We start from the raw sequence: 13,225 nt of genomic DNA, 5'->3' as shown, positions 1-13,225 counted from the left end.
CCACTTTTTCCAAAAATATCACACCTTGATACTTGTTTTATGATACCTGAGGTATTAACAACGACTTCTAAATAATCTTTTACAATGTCTGTTTTAATTACAGATGTATCATCTTCAATATTTCTAAAACAATTTAATATTACTTTGTAGGGTTCTGCAACACTATAAATCCAGTCATTGCCATTTTGTAACCAAAACGGTGAGTTTACATTTTCAGTTAGAACTCTATTACACTTTTGAGTTACCGAACTTCATCCCATAAACAGTGAATAGATGAATACACCATCGACTGTATGGTGTAACACACTTATTGAATTTGGACAAATTTTAACATAACTGTGCCTACATTGAACATATTCATTTGAGGTGAGAGGTACATAGTATTGCCTATCTTTAGATATCAACAAGTTGTACCGTTATTATAGCACATATATTAGATTTATATGGAGCTAATACTTCGTAAATCAAAACAACTTTTCGGAAATACTTGATTTATTCCGAGATTAAAGTTCACTCAAAATTTGACAAAGTTTACAAACTTTAGATTCGATTTTCTTCAAAATTTCACACAATCGAACAAATCTAATTAAGAGTCTGGTCAAAAAAGAATTAAAATTAAAATGAAACTAAAAATGTAAACTTTTTCAAAAATGGTTTAAATTAACAAAACAAAATAAAAAGTTCTCTTCTCAAAATATTCAAAATCAAAATAACACAAAACTTGATACTAACTTTACGACCAAAATTTAATTCACAATACTTCAAAATTTGAATTAGTTCTCAGACTCTGAAAGATGGGAAACTTTAGAAATTTTAATTACAACAGTATAAAAATAAAAGATATTAACTAAACGCTGGTACTGGACTTACTACTTTGAAGACTATGGAGGCTGATATGGATTTAATACGCACTGAAGAAAAATTAAATACTTGAATTAAATTTACACGCGATAAAAAGAATTACTCTAGATCCCAAAACTATAGGATTAGAGGAAGGACCACCGATGCTCTACTCGACGTCTGCTCCTTCTCGTTCTGGCTTCAAGACTCGACTGATCCCCCTCTCTCTCCAGCGAGCCGGGTCGGAACGTATCGCCGTAGTCATCTCCATCAGCTGATGTACCGGTCTAACTAAACAAACAATGTCCACGCACCGCGTCTAGTTAACAAAAAGAGCCTACTTTCTACCGCGATTCAGCATAAATAATTACAACTATGGTACAAAGTAATTGTGTTCAATTTTCCAAACTAACCAATGTCTTAACCTAGGTTGATAAAGTGGTATCACTTCGATTTTATAGGTTTCAAATTGTCTATCAATTGAGCTTAATGGTACTGTAACAATCAATCTTATGCTAGCTGGATTAGCTAATGCTTGTGCTGTACAAAGATCGTAATACAAAAATATATCTTCATCATTTACAGGAACAATTAGTTTCAAATGAGATGGTATACTCTTCTCAATTTTATTCAAAACCTTTGTGAAATCATGTGGATTTAGTAATTTACTGCTTATCTTACCAGAGTATATAAGTTCTAATGCTTGCCTAAACTCTACTACTCTTAACTTAGCTTCATCAACAGTTTGACCTAAATGTCTTAACATTGTTGTAATTGCCATACGTTTTGCTAAGGACTGATGCATCATTATATTCTGTTCATTGAAGTTCGTTAATGATGGTACTAACCTGTCGTTGGCTGTAGATAACTTAATCATTATTTCATGAATAGCTTTAGTGTTACTTACAATTCTAGAATTAATATCTTTCATCAAAGTTATTTGTGTATGACGCGAACTAACAACTGTACCACTTATTAACTTTAGTTCGTCTACTTTAGTATTTACATGTTCTAAATCTTCACTAGTTGGTACACCAAATAACCACTTTAATGCATAACCTCCTGCATTCATAAGCCCACGCTTATTTCTAGAATGACCTACAGGTGGCAAAAGTTTTAATAAGTCAGTTATATCACTCTCATACTGCTCGATTCCTTCCTTCACTCTTATATATTCAAACTCGAAGTCTTCATCCCAGACGTTCACACTGATATTTTTAAACTGTTCTAATTCTACACATCTTTCTTTTAATGGTATCAGTTCATCAAGGATCTCCACTAGATCAAAGTCTAAAACGATTCTCCATTCATCTCCGGATATCACAGTCTTCTAGCTTCCTAAACACAACTCCTTGACTCATTTCAGCTGCTTTGACCAACGTAATAATCATTAGTCCTGTAACAAAGGTTATACTTGACATCTATAATCTAACCTATCATTTATGTTATGCATATTCAATGTTGCTTAACTAACTTCTCCTTATTGTAATATAACACAATTGATCTTCTTAAAGTAACTCGATTTATCCTTTCACTTCTTACAACCTTTTTTTCCATCTGGCCTTCTGTGTTAGTACTCTCAGTAATCTCATGTACTTGTGTGGATATACTCAGACAATTTTTAGTCTTTAGGGATACCTTTTTTTGTTTTCTCTCACACAACATTCAAACTCATTCAGCAACATTCGTTTCACATTTTCACTTCTGTCAAACTGATCATTTTCACTTCATTCGCTACTGAGTTGTTATCTTACAAGATGAAATTTCAAGAATACACAACAACTTCGGCCTTTTTCTTACTTCTCTCATGATATAACACTTTACTTCTACATTATTATAGTACAACTTGTATGATTCTATTTACAACTCAACTTCATAGTCTTCCAGTCTGGACGGCTTCCTCCTTTCCCTGACTGGTCTTTCATTGTTTCTTTCTTGGGCAGGTTGTAATCCACTCGGTCCGGCTTGCTCTGCTGCTTGGCTTGGTACTGTTGGATCTTCAACCTCCTCTTCTTCATCACTTGCTTCTTCTTTGAGGCTTATTTCTCTTCTTGCTTCCTTGCTAGGAACTCCTAGTGCTTCTTCATTTTCATTCTCATGGAATTCTTCTACGCTGTCTTCGCTTTCTTCTTCTTTGTTTTTCAGTTCAACTACTGGCTTGATTCTATTCACGTGCACTTTTTTTCCCTCTTATTCTTAAAACTACATTTAACTCAGATACGATTTCTACTATTTTGTATGGACCTTTCCATAACTGTGAGAGTTTTTTAACTCTGCCATTTTTATGTGTGGTACATGCAGGTACACTAACTGTCCGACATAATACTAACTTTCTTTCGACTTCTTGTCGTAATGCTTCTTTTGAGCTTTCCTTGCCTTTTCCTGGCAGTTTTCGATATTTCTTGAATCTCTTTTAATCTGGTTCGTAGATCTTCCACGTAATCTGAGTAGACATCTGTGTCCTCAGTTATAGTGAGATCTGCTTCTAAGGGTGTTTCCATCTTCTTTCCGTACACCATTTCAAAAGGTGTGTACCCTGTACACTCGTGTTCTTGGCTGTTGTATGCCATGTTGATCATGGGTAACAGTTCGTCCCAGTCTGACTGGTTTTTGTTGACAAAGTGGCTCAGCATTTTAGGGATGGTTCGGTGTACTCTCTCTGTCCGTCCGTTACTCATAGGGTGGTAAGCAGTTGTCTGTAATTTTTTTATTTTCAGTAGTTTGCAAACATTCTGAATCAGTTCTGATGTGAAATTTTTTCCTTGGTCTGTAATTAGTTCTTTTGGTACTCCGATTGACGTTATGATTTTCTGGACAAATGCTCGTGCTATGGTTTCAGCTGTTTGATCTGGTAATGCTATGAATATTCCGAATCTTGTGAAATGGTCGATAACAGTTAATATGTACTTGTTATTTGATCTAGTAAACGGTAATGGACCTACTATGTCGCATGCTAATCTATACCCAAATTCACTCACTTCTTGAAACTTCCCTAATGGTGCTTTTGATTTTCCATAATCTGTTCGTCTGTTGCATGAGTCACATGATCGTACGAATGCTGTTACATCTGCTCTTATTTTTGGCCAGTAGAATTTATCTTGAATTCTTAATATGGTCTTCTTTATTCCTCCATGTCCACTCGTTGGTAAATCATGATGCAGTCGTATTACTTTCTCTCTCAATTGTCTTGGTATTACAATTAATTTCTCATCTTCTTTCTTGAAGTACACCACTCCTTGGGGACTTGTTTTGAAATGTTCGTGCATTTTCAGTTTTTGACATTCTTTATCTTTCTTTTGAGCTGCTTTAATCGCATCTATATCTAATAAAGGTAACTTTTCACACTCATTTTTGTATACTACTCTACTTAGACAATCTGCATTTTTGTATTTCACACCGGGTTTGTGGTAAACTTTGTAATCATACTCAGCTAATTTCAAAGCCCATCTGGTTAGTCTACTTGAAGGATCTTTTAATGATAGTAGCCATTTGATTGCACTGTGATCCGTGTAAAGAGAAAAAGATCTTCCATAAAGATAACATCTGAAGTACTTAACTGCCCAAACTACAGCTAATAACTCTCTTTCGGTTACACTGTAGTTCTGTTCTGCGGAATTCAACTGTCTTGATGCATATGCTATAGGATGTTCTACACCGTTTATTTCTTGTCCTAGCACTGCACCAATCGCTACGTTGCTGGCATCTGTGCTAAAAATGAAAGATTTTGAAAAATCTGGGTAGATCAACAAGGGTTCAGTGGTTAGTTTTTCTTTTAGTTTCTTGAAAGCTGTCTCACAATCTGGTGTCCAATTAAATTTTTCATTCTTTTTGATTAATTTAGTTAAGGGTTTGGCTAATTCTGTAGTAACTGCATAATCCAATGAATCCTCTGATTTCTTTCTCATTCTTTGGCTGAGGGAACTCCTTTACAGCTTCAATCTTTTTCGGACAAGGCTTTACTCCTTGATTCGTGATTATATGTCCTAAGAAATTAATTTTGGGTTTTGCGATTTGGCATTTCTTTAGCTGCACACTTAAGTTTACCTCCTTAAACCTCTCTAGCACGTCACTCAAATCTTGTCCATGCTGTTCTATGGTCGGGCTGTAGACTAAGATGTCATCCATGTATGGTAAACAAGACTTTCCTTTCAGTCCTGATAAAGTGGTATCAATTAACCTCTGGAAAACTGCAGGGGAGTTAATAAGACCCATGGGCATTCTGGTATATTCATAATGTCCTGTTGGAGTACTGAAAGCTGTTTTCTCTTGGCTGTTAGGATGCATTTTAATTTGGAAAATCCCGAATTCATATCTAGCGCAGTAAAGAATTTACTTCCACCAAGCATGTCAAGTGTTTCATGAATATCTGGCAAAGGATAAACTTCTGGTACCGTGCATGAGTTTAGATCTCTATAGTCGATGCACATTCTGTGAGTTACAACACCATCTGGACCAGGTTTCTTTGGCACTATGACCACTGGTGCTGACCATGGTGATACACTCGGTATTATGATTCCCTTATCCAGTTGTTCCTCTATCAGATCTTGTAGCACTTGTTTCTGTGCATGAGGCACTCTGTATGGCCTTTTGTTAATGGGAGGGTGGTCTCCTGTGTTAAGTTTTTGGCTTACTTTTGCTGTACATCCAAAATTTTCAATTCCACCAAGGTTAAACAAATTTCCAAACCGATGAAGTACGTTTCTAATCTTTGCTTTTTCTTCTGGTCTCAAATGCTCTATCTTTTCTTTTACTTTTCTTCTGAATTCGTCGCTTTTTTTTAGATACTGTGTTGACCCTTTTTGGTTCTGTTGAATTCTTTGGTTTTAAATGAGGTTCTTCTAATTTACAGATCAGAGTGTTCTTGTACATTACTAAATCTTCTGGGCTTGTATTAACTACTTTCGTCCAACAAGTTCCATTTCTTACTTTAGTTAGACTTCTGGCTACATAAATTCCATGAATTTTTACGAGTGCTGGTTCTGTAATTACAACTTTGTTCTCAATTTCTTGCTTTCGTTGTTTCACATTTTTCCCCAATTTTAGTTGTACTAACATTTCTGAACGGGCAGGTATGTTGAGGTTAGTTCTTCAGTAGGCTGGAAGATAATCAGGCAAGTTTTCGTTTTCGTTAGGCTTCACTTGCGTGTTGATTGAGCGATCGGGTTCTACTTGGAAGGTTTGAGTTCGCTTGGTGGCTATCCCAAGTTCACTCACACAATCATTCGTAGTTTCTTTGTCTCGTTCGTACAGGTTGACTGCGTCACGACCTTCAATACTTAGGACATATCGTTCTAAATCAATGACAGCTCTTTTCCACCTAAGCACATCATACTCTATAACTGCAATACAATCGTCAGGCAAGTCTGCTACTATGAACGTACACATCATTTCTGTGTCTCCTAGCTTTATAGTTTGTTTTACTTGACCGTAGGTGTGCATTACGGCTCCTGTGATGCCATGTACACGAACATCAGTCGGTGAGATAGGCCCTTGCGTGACCCTTTTCTCTATCATCGAGATTTGTGCCCCAGTATCAATTATGACTGGCCCATTGACACTCCCAATGGTTCCATGAGCTAGTAGTTCATAGTTGTTTTCCTGCTCAGTGATGTATGCAATTTTAGGTTTTTTCTTCGCCTGTCCAAACCTTATCTTGTGTAGGTTCAGATTTACTTCCTCACGGGGTTGCCAGCGGCGCTTCTGGGTTCCCCGCTGTAGTTTAACGGTAGAGCGTTTCTTGAACTATAACCGCTTCCTGAAGGTTGACCTCTTTCATTACCCGTGTTCTTTGTTCTGGCCCAGCAATGATCAGCTGTATGACCTTGTTTCTTACACGTTGCAGTGAGGACGTGTGGGGTTTGCCTTCGATTTACATTCTGATTCTCTGTGCCCTTTTCTGCGGCAATATCCACATTCCTTCATCTGCCTGTCTGTAGAGTTCCTACATCTACAGTCTTTTGCTACGTGTCCTATCTTTCCACAATTGTAGCATTTACCTGTTAAATTGTTTCCAAAAACTTTCCTTGGTTTTTCTTCAAATGGATTTGGCCTTTTTTCTAAGTTATTTATAGCTATCGCGGTAGTCACTGCTTCTCTAAAATTCTTTGGAAACTTAATCCTTGTTTGTCTGCCAATTTCTCCGTAAAGTCCTCTGACAAAGGCTTCCATTGTTCTTCGGTCAGCTTCTTCTCTTAATACTCTATTTACTTCTTCGTTATTGGTGGTTCTCAGTGTTTTGTCACTGACCCTCTTGACTCTGTCAGAGAATTGTTCGATAGTCTCTCCTTTATTTTGTCTGATGTTAGCTAACTGTTCAAAATAATAGCGATCTGGTAGGCTATCTCCAAACCTTTCTGTTAGGGCAGACCTAATTTCTGTTTCTGTCTGCAAAGTGTTGTGGCGTTTTTGCATTTTTCATCTGATTTTAAAAACCGAAGAGCATACCAATTAACTTTAATCTCAATACTTGTAATGTTTGCGTTTCGTTCCAGTTGCTCAGTTCCCCTATGCCTTGAATGCTGTCGAAGAATGGCATGAGTAGATCGGCTCTCTCTCCATCGTAGGGAGTAATGCTAGACACTAGCTCAAATGATGGTCTACTTGCTGCTCCAATTGTCATTGATGATGACATCTCTGTTCTGTTCAGCACAGAATTTCCCGCGATGGTTTCGTCTATGCAGTCCTGAAGAGACCTGACTTTGGTTGAAATTGCATCAAAAGCTTCTTGGAACTCAACGGTTTTTCCTTCGAATGTTACTGTAGAACTCATGATTGTTGATTTTGGAACGTGCTCCTTATGTGACATTTAATATAATGATCTTAATAACCTAACATTTAATTCAGGAAACTCTACAAAATTTTAAGAAGTTCAATTTCGACTATACGACTGAATTTATGACTAATAAAACAATTTTTTCTTAAAAATCCCAAAAGTTTTCTATCAAAATAAATTTTCCAATAACCAATCAATGATCGATAACCTATCTATACCAATCTAATCAATCAATCATCATCAATTGATGTTAGTGATAATAATCCATATACATCATATAAAACTAATTAGTAGATTAGCAATTCCTAACCAATTAACAATATCGATGTACATAGTACAAGTATACAAATGTGACGTATAGATTTTAAATACCGCACTGGAATAGCGTCTAACTTCAAATTAAAATTAATTTTAAAACATCAATATTTCTCAATAACATCAATTATTTAAACCCAAAATATTAATTTTATCAAGGCTATGACACTTGTTTTAAAGAGTGCTTTTACATTACAAAGATTTAATAAATAATGTTTTATCTGGAAACATTGGCATTTCTTCCTGAATATTATTATTATTATTATTATTCCTGAGTGCTTTTTTGGTTGCTGAAGGTATTATTACAATTTGTACTTACTGGTATTATTTATTTTATTGTTATAGTCATTATATATTTTTACTGTTACTGTTATTTATACTGTTATTGTTAATTTTTTTTAACTATTCATTGATATGCTTATCTTAATTTTAAAATGAGAAATAGGTGCCCTGGAAGTGACGACCTGACATTGAACTACACATTGTTACTCCATGTTAGAGTAATTCAATTTAATTTACTTATTACTTAATAATCAATCACAAAATTTGCAAAAAATTGTGTTATCATTCAATGCTGCATTCACTATTACACCACAGCACCTTTATTCTCTCTTATTTCTATGTCTTAATTTTTAATTAGAATAATTGGTAAAAATAGTTTAAAAGTATAGCCAATGTTTCTTTATTATATTTATTTTAATTTCCGAATGTGAACAAAGGCTCACCAAATATCACCGCCATTGTGACTGCCATGGTTGCTAGAGGCTGTGGACAGATGATGTTGGTTGGTTGCTCCGCTTCCGTCTCCTAGGCTGGTGACGTGATGAAGATGGCAAGATGGCGTCGTCTCTTGGCGTCCTTTCTCGGCTTGGCGTCTTCACGTGTAGATTCCTTCATCCAATTCCATCGTCTTCTTGTTGCACTTTTTATTCCAAACTTTTGCAAAATCCAACTTGAAAACACTTTTCCTAGCCGTTAAAACTGTATTTAACACTGGATTACACTGTTTGAGTAATTTTGATGTTCACGTGGTCACTTCGGCGTCGGGAAATCAATCAACTATACAGTTAAATTGTCCCAAGGTTACGCGATCATCCCACCGCTGCCACCAAATCTGTAACGCGACCGATTTGGGGATTAATTGGTATCCGCTGCCACCACCGGATGATTCCGGAAAAAGAAATAAAGTTTGTGCAACAACGTTTGAATTTTAAAAACACTGTTTATTAATAATTAATTTATAAGAATTACACAATTTAGATTGATTAAAAAGGGGGAGAGCACTTCTGAATGAGATAAAGTATTGAATTACATTATTGAAAGGATTTAGAAAATTTTATAATAGGGCGACAGAGAGTTACATGTCTACGAGTCTGAGGCCTGAACTAGACTAGCTTCCCAGCACACGCAGGTGCTGACTCTGCATTGTCAGCAGTCTTACTGCTGACCTCCTCAACAGTGCTGTACACTTTACAATTATTATGTCTTTAGTTAAATTTTACTAAATGAATGAAATTTTTATAAAACCAAATAAAGCATAATTTCTTGAATTATTGTTAATATTGGGTTCGGGTCGTTACATACAGATAGTTTAAGTTACGACGTGTTCTCAATCAAGTGGAAGCAGACGGTACTAAGGGACTTAACCTCAGCCGAACTCAAGTACTCCGTGCCTGCAACAAGTAGATTGCAACTCTATGTATTATTTTTATGTGGTTACGATTTTAACATTGCATATGTAAGATCTAAAACGAATATGTCATGCTGATGGTCTATCTAAGTTACTACCATTAAGTGTACTAGACTTGAATAAAATCTATTCAATGTTCTTGTAGAGAGCTTAATATCTCCAAACGTCAAGTAATTACTTTCAAACGTCGATCACTTGCGGATATTTTGGTATATCAAATAAATAGAAATAGAATGAGAAGAGTGAACACTGTTAAGGATCTGGGAGTGATTATGACCTCTTCAATTAGCCCAAATGAACATATTATCCACATCACAGCAAGAGCGTGTTCACTTCATGAATTTGTCATGAGTTCTACCAGGTATTTTAAATAATCCCTTTCTCTAGTCATCCTCTATAAATCCCTCGCTAGACCTATCCTGAAATACGGCTAAGTTGTATGGTGGCCATATCAACTTGGACATCTCAGGATGTTGAACAATATATAGCATCGCTTTACCACGTTGCAGGTGACAAGACTAGCCTTTACTTTCCTCTGAACTCCAGTGGATGCTGTTGTGACTCAGTTACTGCTGAAGCCTCTGAATCAGAGACGCAAATGTTGTACCGGATCTTGACTGCCCGGTTCATCTTAGTGGCATTCTTCTCGTGCCCCCTAGAGGAACCCGATCGAAGACTGACTAACTATGCCTATAATAGCAGCATTTCGAGAAAACTGAGTTTAGGCAGCGGCGCGGCCACCAATGTTGACTTTTTTGGGGTCAATACAGCAGTCTTTAGGAGTACCATAGAGAGATTAATTTATGAACTCTATGACATTTGAACCATTTCTAATGCTTGCTGTCTTTATCTCCTCTTTGGTATTGATTCTTCTCTTCTTTTCGTGGATGTTATTCTATATAAATAATGAGTGCTTTTTTGGTTGCTGAAGGTATTATTACAATTTGTACTTACTGGTATTATTTATTTTATTGTTATAGTCATTATATATTTTTACTGTTACTGTTATTTATACTGTTATTGTTAATTTTTTTTAACTATTCATTGTTATTGTAAGGTTGCTAGTTACTTACGTTTATTTTACTGTTTATTCTTGTTTCTTCTTGTAACGTGTCTATAGTAGGGTTATCTTCTATAAACCAATTACAACTATTTTTGTTTTAGTATAAGAGCGATCAATTGTGTTCTGAACTAATAACTTTATTTTAAGAATGCACAAGTTCCAATGGAATTCAATAATTAAACTCAGTATAAAATAATAGTAATTTTAATAAAGTTTAAAATCAATAATACAGCAACGCCAAGCTATTTTTTTTACTTTGAATTTATTCTGAATTATTTCTTATTTTTAACCCATCAAGTGTTCAAGTCCAGTCTTAAAACTAACAATCAATCAATCATACAATAAGTGTGTCCTTCAAGTTCTCAGTGCTAATTTTTTTTAACACAAACTCAAAATAAAAATCTTCATTAAACTTCAAAATAAAATAATCTTCTTCAAATATAAAATGAAACAAATAATAAAATAATACTTCTTCTCAAAATAAAAATCAAACAAATTAAGATAATATTAATATTTAATATATGAACAAAGACAATGTCCAACCAGTTAAACTCAAAATTGTATCAATTTCAAACTACTTATTTTCTCTAAATTTCCAATTTACAAATTATTGAATTATCCAAAATTATCCGCTTGGCTTTGAAGGTTAAATTTAGGAACTTGTTAAAATATCTAGAGAATCTCAGAACATTAAATGAATTTTCTTTTTTAGTAGGCTATTCCTGATTAAACCAAATTGAACAGGAAAATATCATCAAGTAATTTTCTATTTCAATATTAAATTCTAACTTTCACAGTACCTCACACATCTGCTGAAGACTTCACCAAGTAACCAAAATGACTATTATAGATTAATTAATTTAAACTTGAGACTTTAAATTTTGAAAAGAAATTTTAATCTTAAACTCAACCTTCTTCCCGAAAAATCAATACGGCAAGAGTAGGCTATCACTTCTACACTTACTTCTCTCTCTGAGTACACACTTGAAAAATCTCTTGAAAAACGTGGATGAAGCCACCGGAAGGATCTAGAAGTCCCTCCCACCATCTAATCCACCTAACATTGGCCAATCAAATTTGAGCAAACACAATGTCTGAATTGGATGATACCTATCCAACCCAGACCTGTAACCTATGCTCAATACCTAGATACAAAAGGAAGCTTCTAGCATTCCTCGAACCCGAATCGACAAGAAATTCAGCACTGCTGGAAGGATCACAATCTTACAATTCAATTTTTATATAAGTTTACAATTCTCTTAATTAAAAATATAAAGATTCCTATAAATAGTTAAATAATATAGGAAGCATCCTATACTTCTTTAATGGTATATAATTGGTTTTGTTTTTCATACTGCTCAACTTGCTGTTTGTGGTCGCTATTTTGACTCTATCGTTGCTGTTGACTTTTTAATATTGTTGCGAGTGTATTTGATCTTGCTTTGTCACTATTTACTGCCTACACATGTTAATAACTGTATTGTCTGGTTTTTTCTGCCATACCGAAATGAACTTACAGTAAAAAAAGTGAGATTTATTGTAATTGGTGGTGTACCGTTGATAAATAAATTGTAACTAAATCTTTAATGAATACCTAAAACTAATTACATGCTGGACATTTGGGCGTAGTAAAAATGAAAAAAACTGCTAGATCATATATTTGGTGTTCTGTTACTGATAAATATATCAAACTTATTGCCAGCAGTTGCCCACTGTGTCTTATGAAACGGCAAGTTTCAGGAAAAGCATTTTTGCATGTATGTTTTTTCTACAAAACTCGTGGAAACGGTTACATGTAGAGTTTCTATTACTCCTCAACTCCAAACTGTATTTCATAGTAGTAGACACTCACGCTATATGGTTCGAAGCAGAGGAAGTTGCGTCAATCTCAACCAAACAAATAATATGTTTAACAAACAAGTCCTTTAACGGAAATCGATTCGTAATATTCTGGAACAAATTATGTCGGATAGTGATCTACTCTTTAGTTCCTAGAACTAATAAGTTTAATGATTTCTTTGAATCAAATGGTATTCACCACATGTTTTACTCCACTGTATCATCCATCCACCAATGGCCAAGCATAAAATTCTTTAAAAACTGTAAAAAATCATCTAAAACATACGTTAAGTTCTAAAACCAATGTAGACCTAGTGTTAAACCAATTTTTGTTAGTCTATAGAAATACTATCCACAGTACAGCAGAAGGTGTCACCATCTGAACTTATGTTTTGTCGAGAGTTGCGAATCAGACTGAATTTAATTAGACCCTGTGTATCTAAAACCGTAATTAAAAATTAGAATAAACACGTAACTTATACAAAAAGGAGTAGTGACAGAGTTTTTTTCATTAGGACAAACAGCACCAATGCGTAACATTAGAGGCAAAAATAATTAGATTAAGGGGACAGTATTAAATATCTTGCTTCTTATTTAGTAAAAATAAATCGAGAAATGGTGGAAACTCCATATTGATTAATTAGTTGGAATTGAAACTGAAACTGAAAGTACTAACAATGTAAGGCAAGTAAACCCCAAAGATGTA

The sequence above is a fragment of the Homalodisca vitripennis genome, chromosome X (assembly GCF_021130785.1).
Source record: "Homalodisca vitripennis isolate AUS2020 chromosome X, UT_GWSS_2.1, whole genome shotgun sequence".
Classification (NCBI taxonomy): domain Eukaryota; kingdom Metazoa; phylum Arthropoda; class Insecta; order Hemiptera; family Cicadellidae; genus Homalodisca; species Homalodisca vitripennis.
This window is presented reverse-complemented; position numbering follows the sequence as displayed.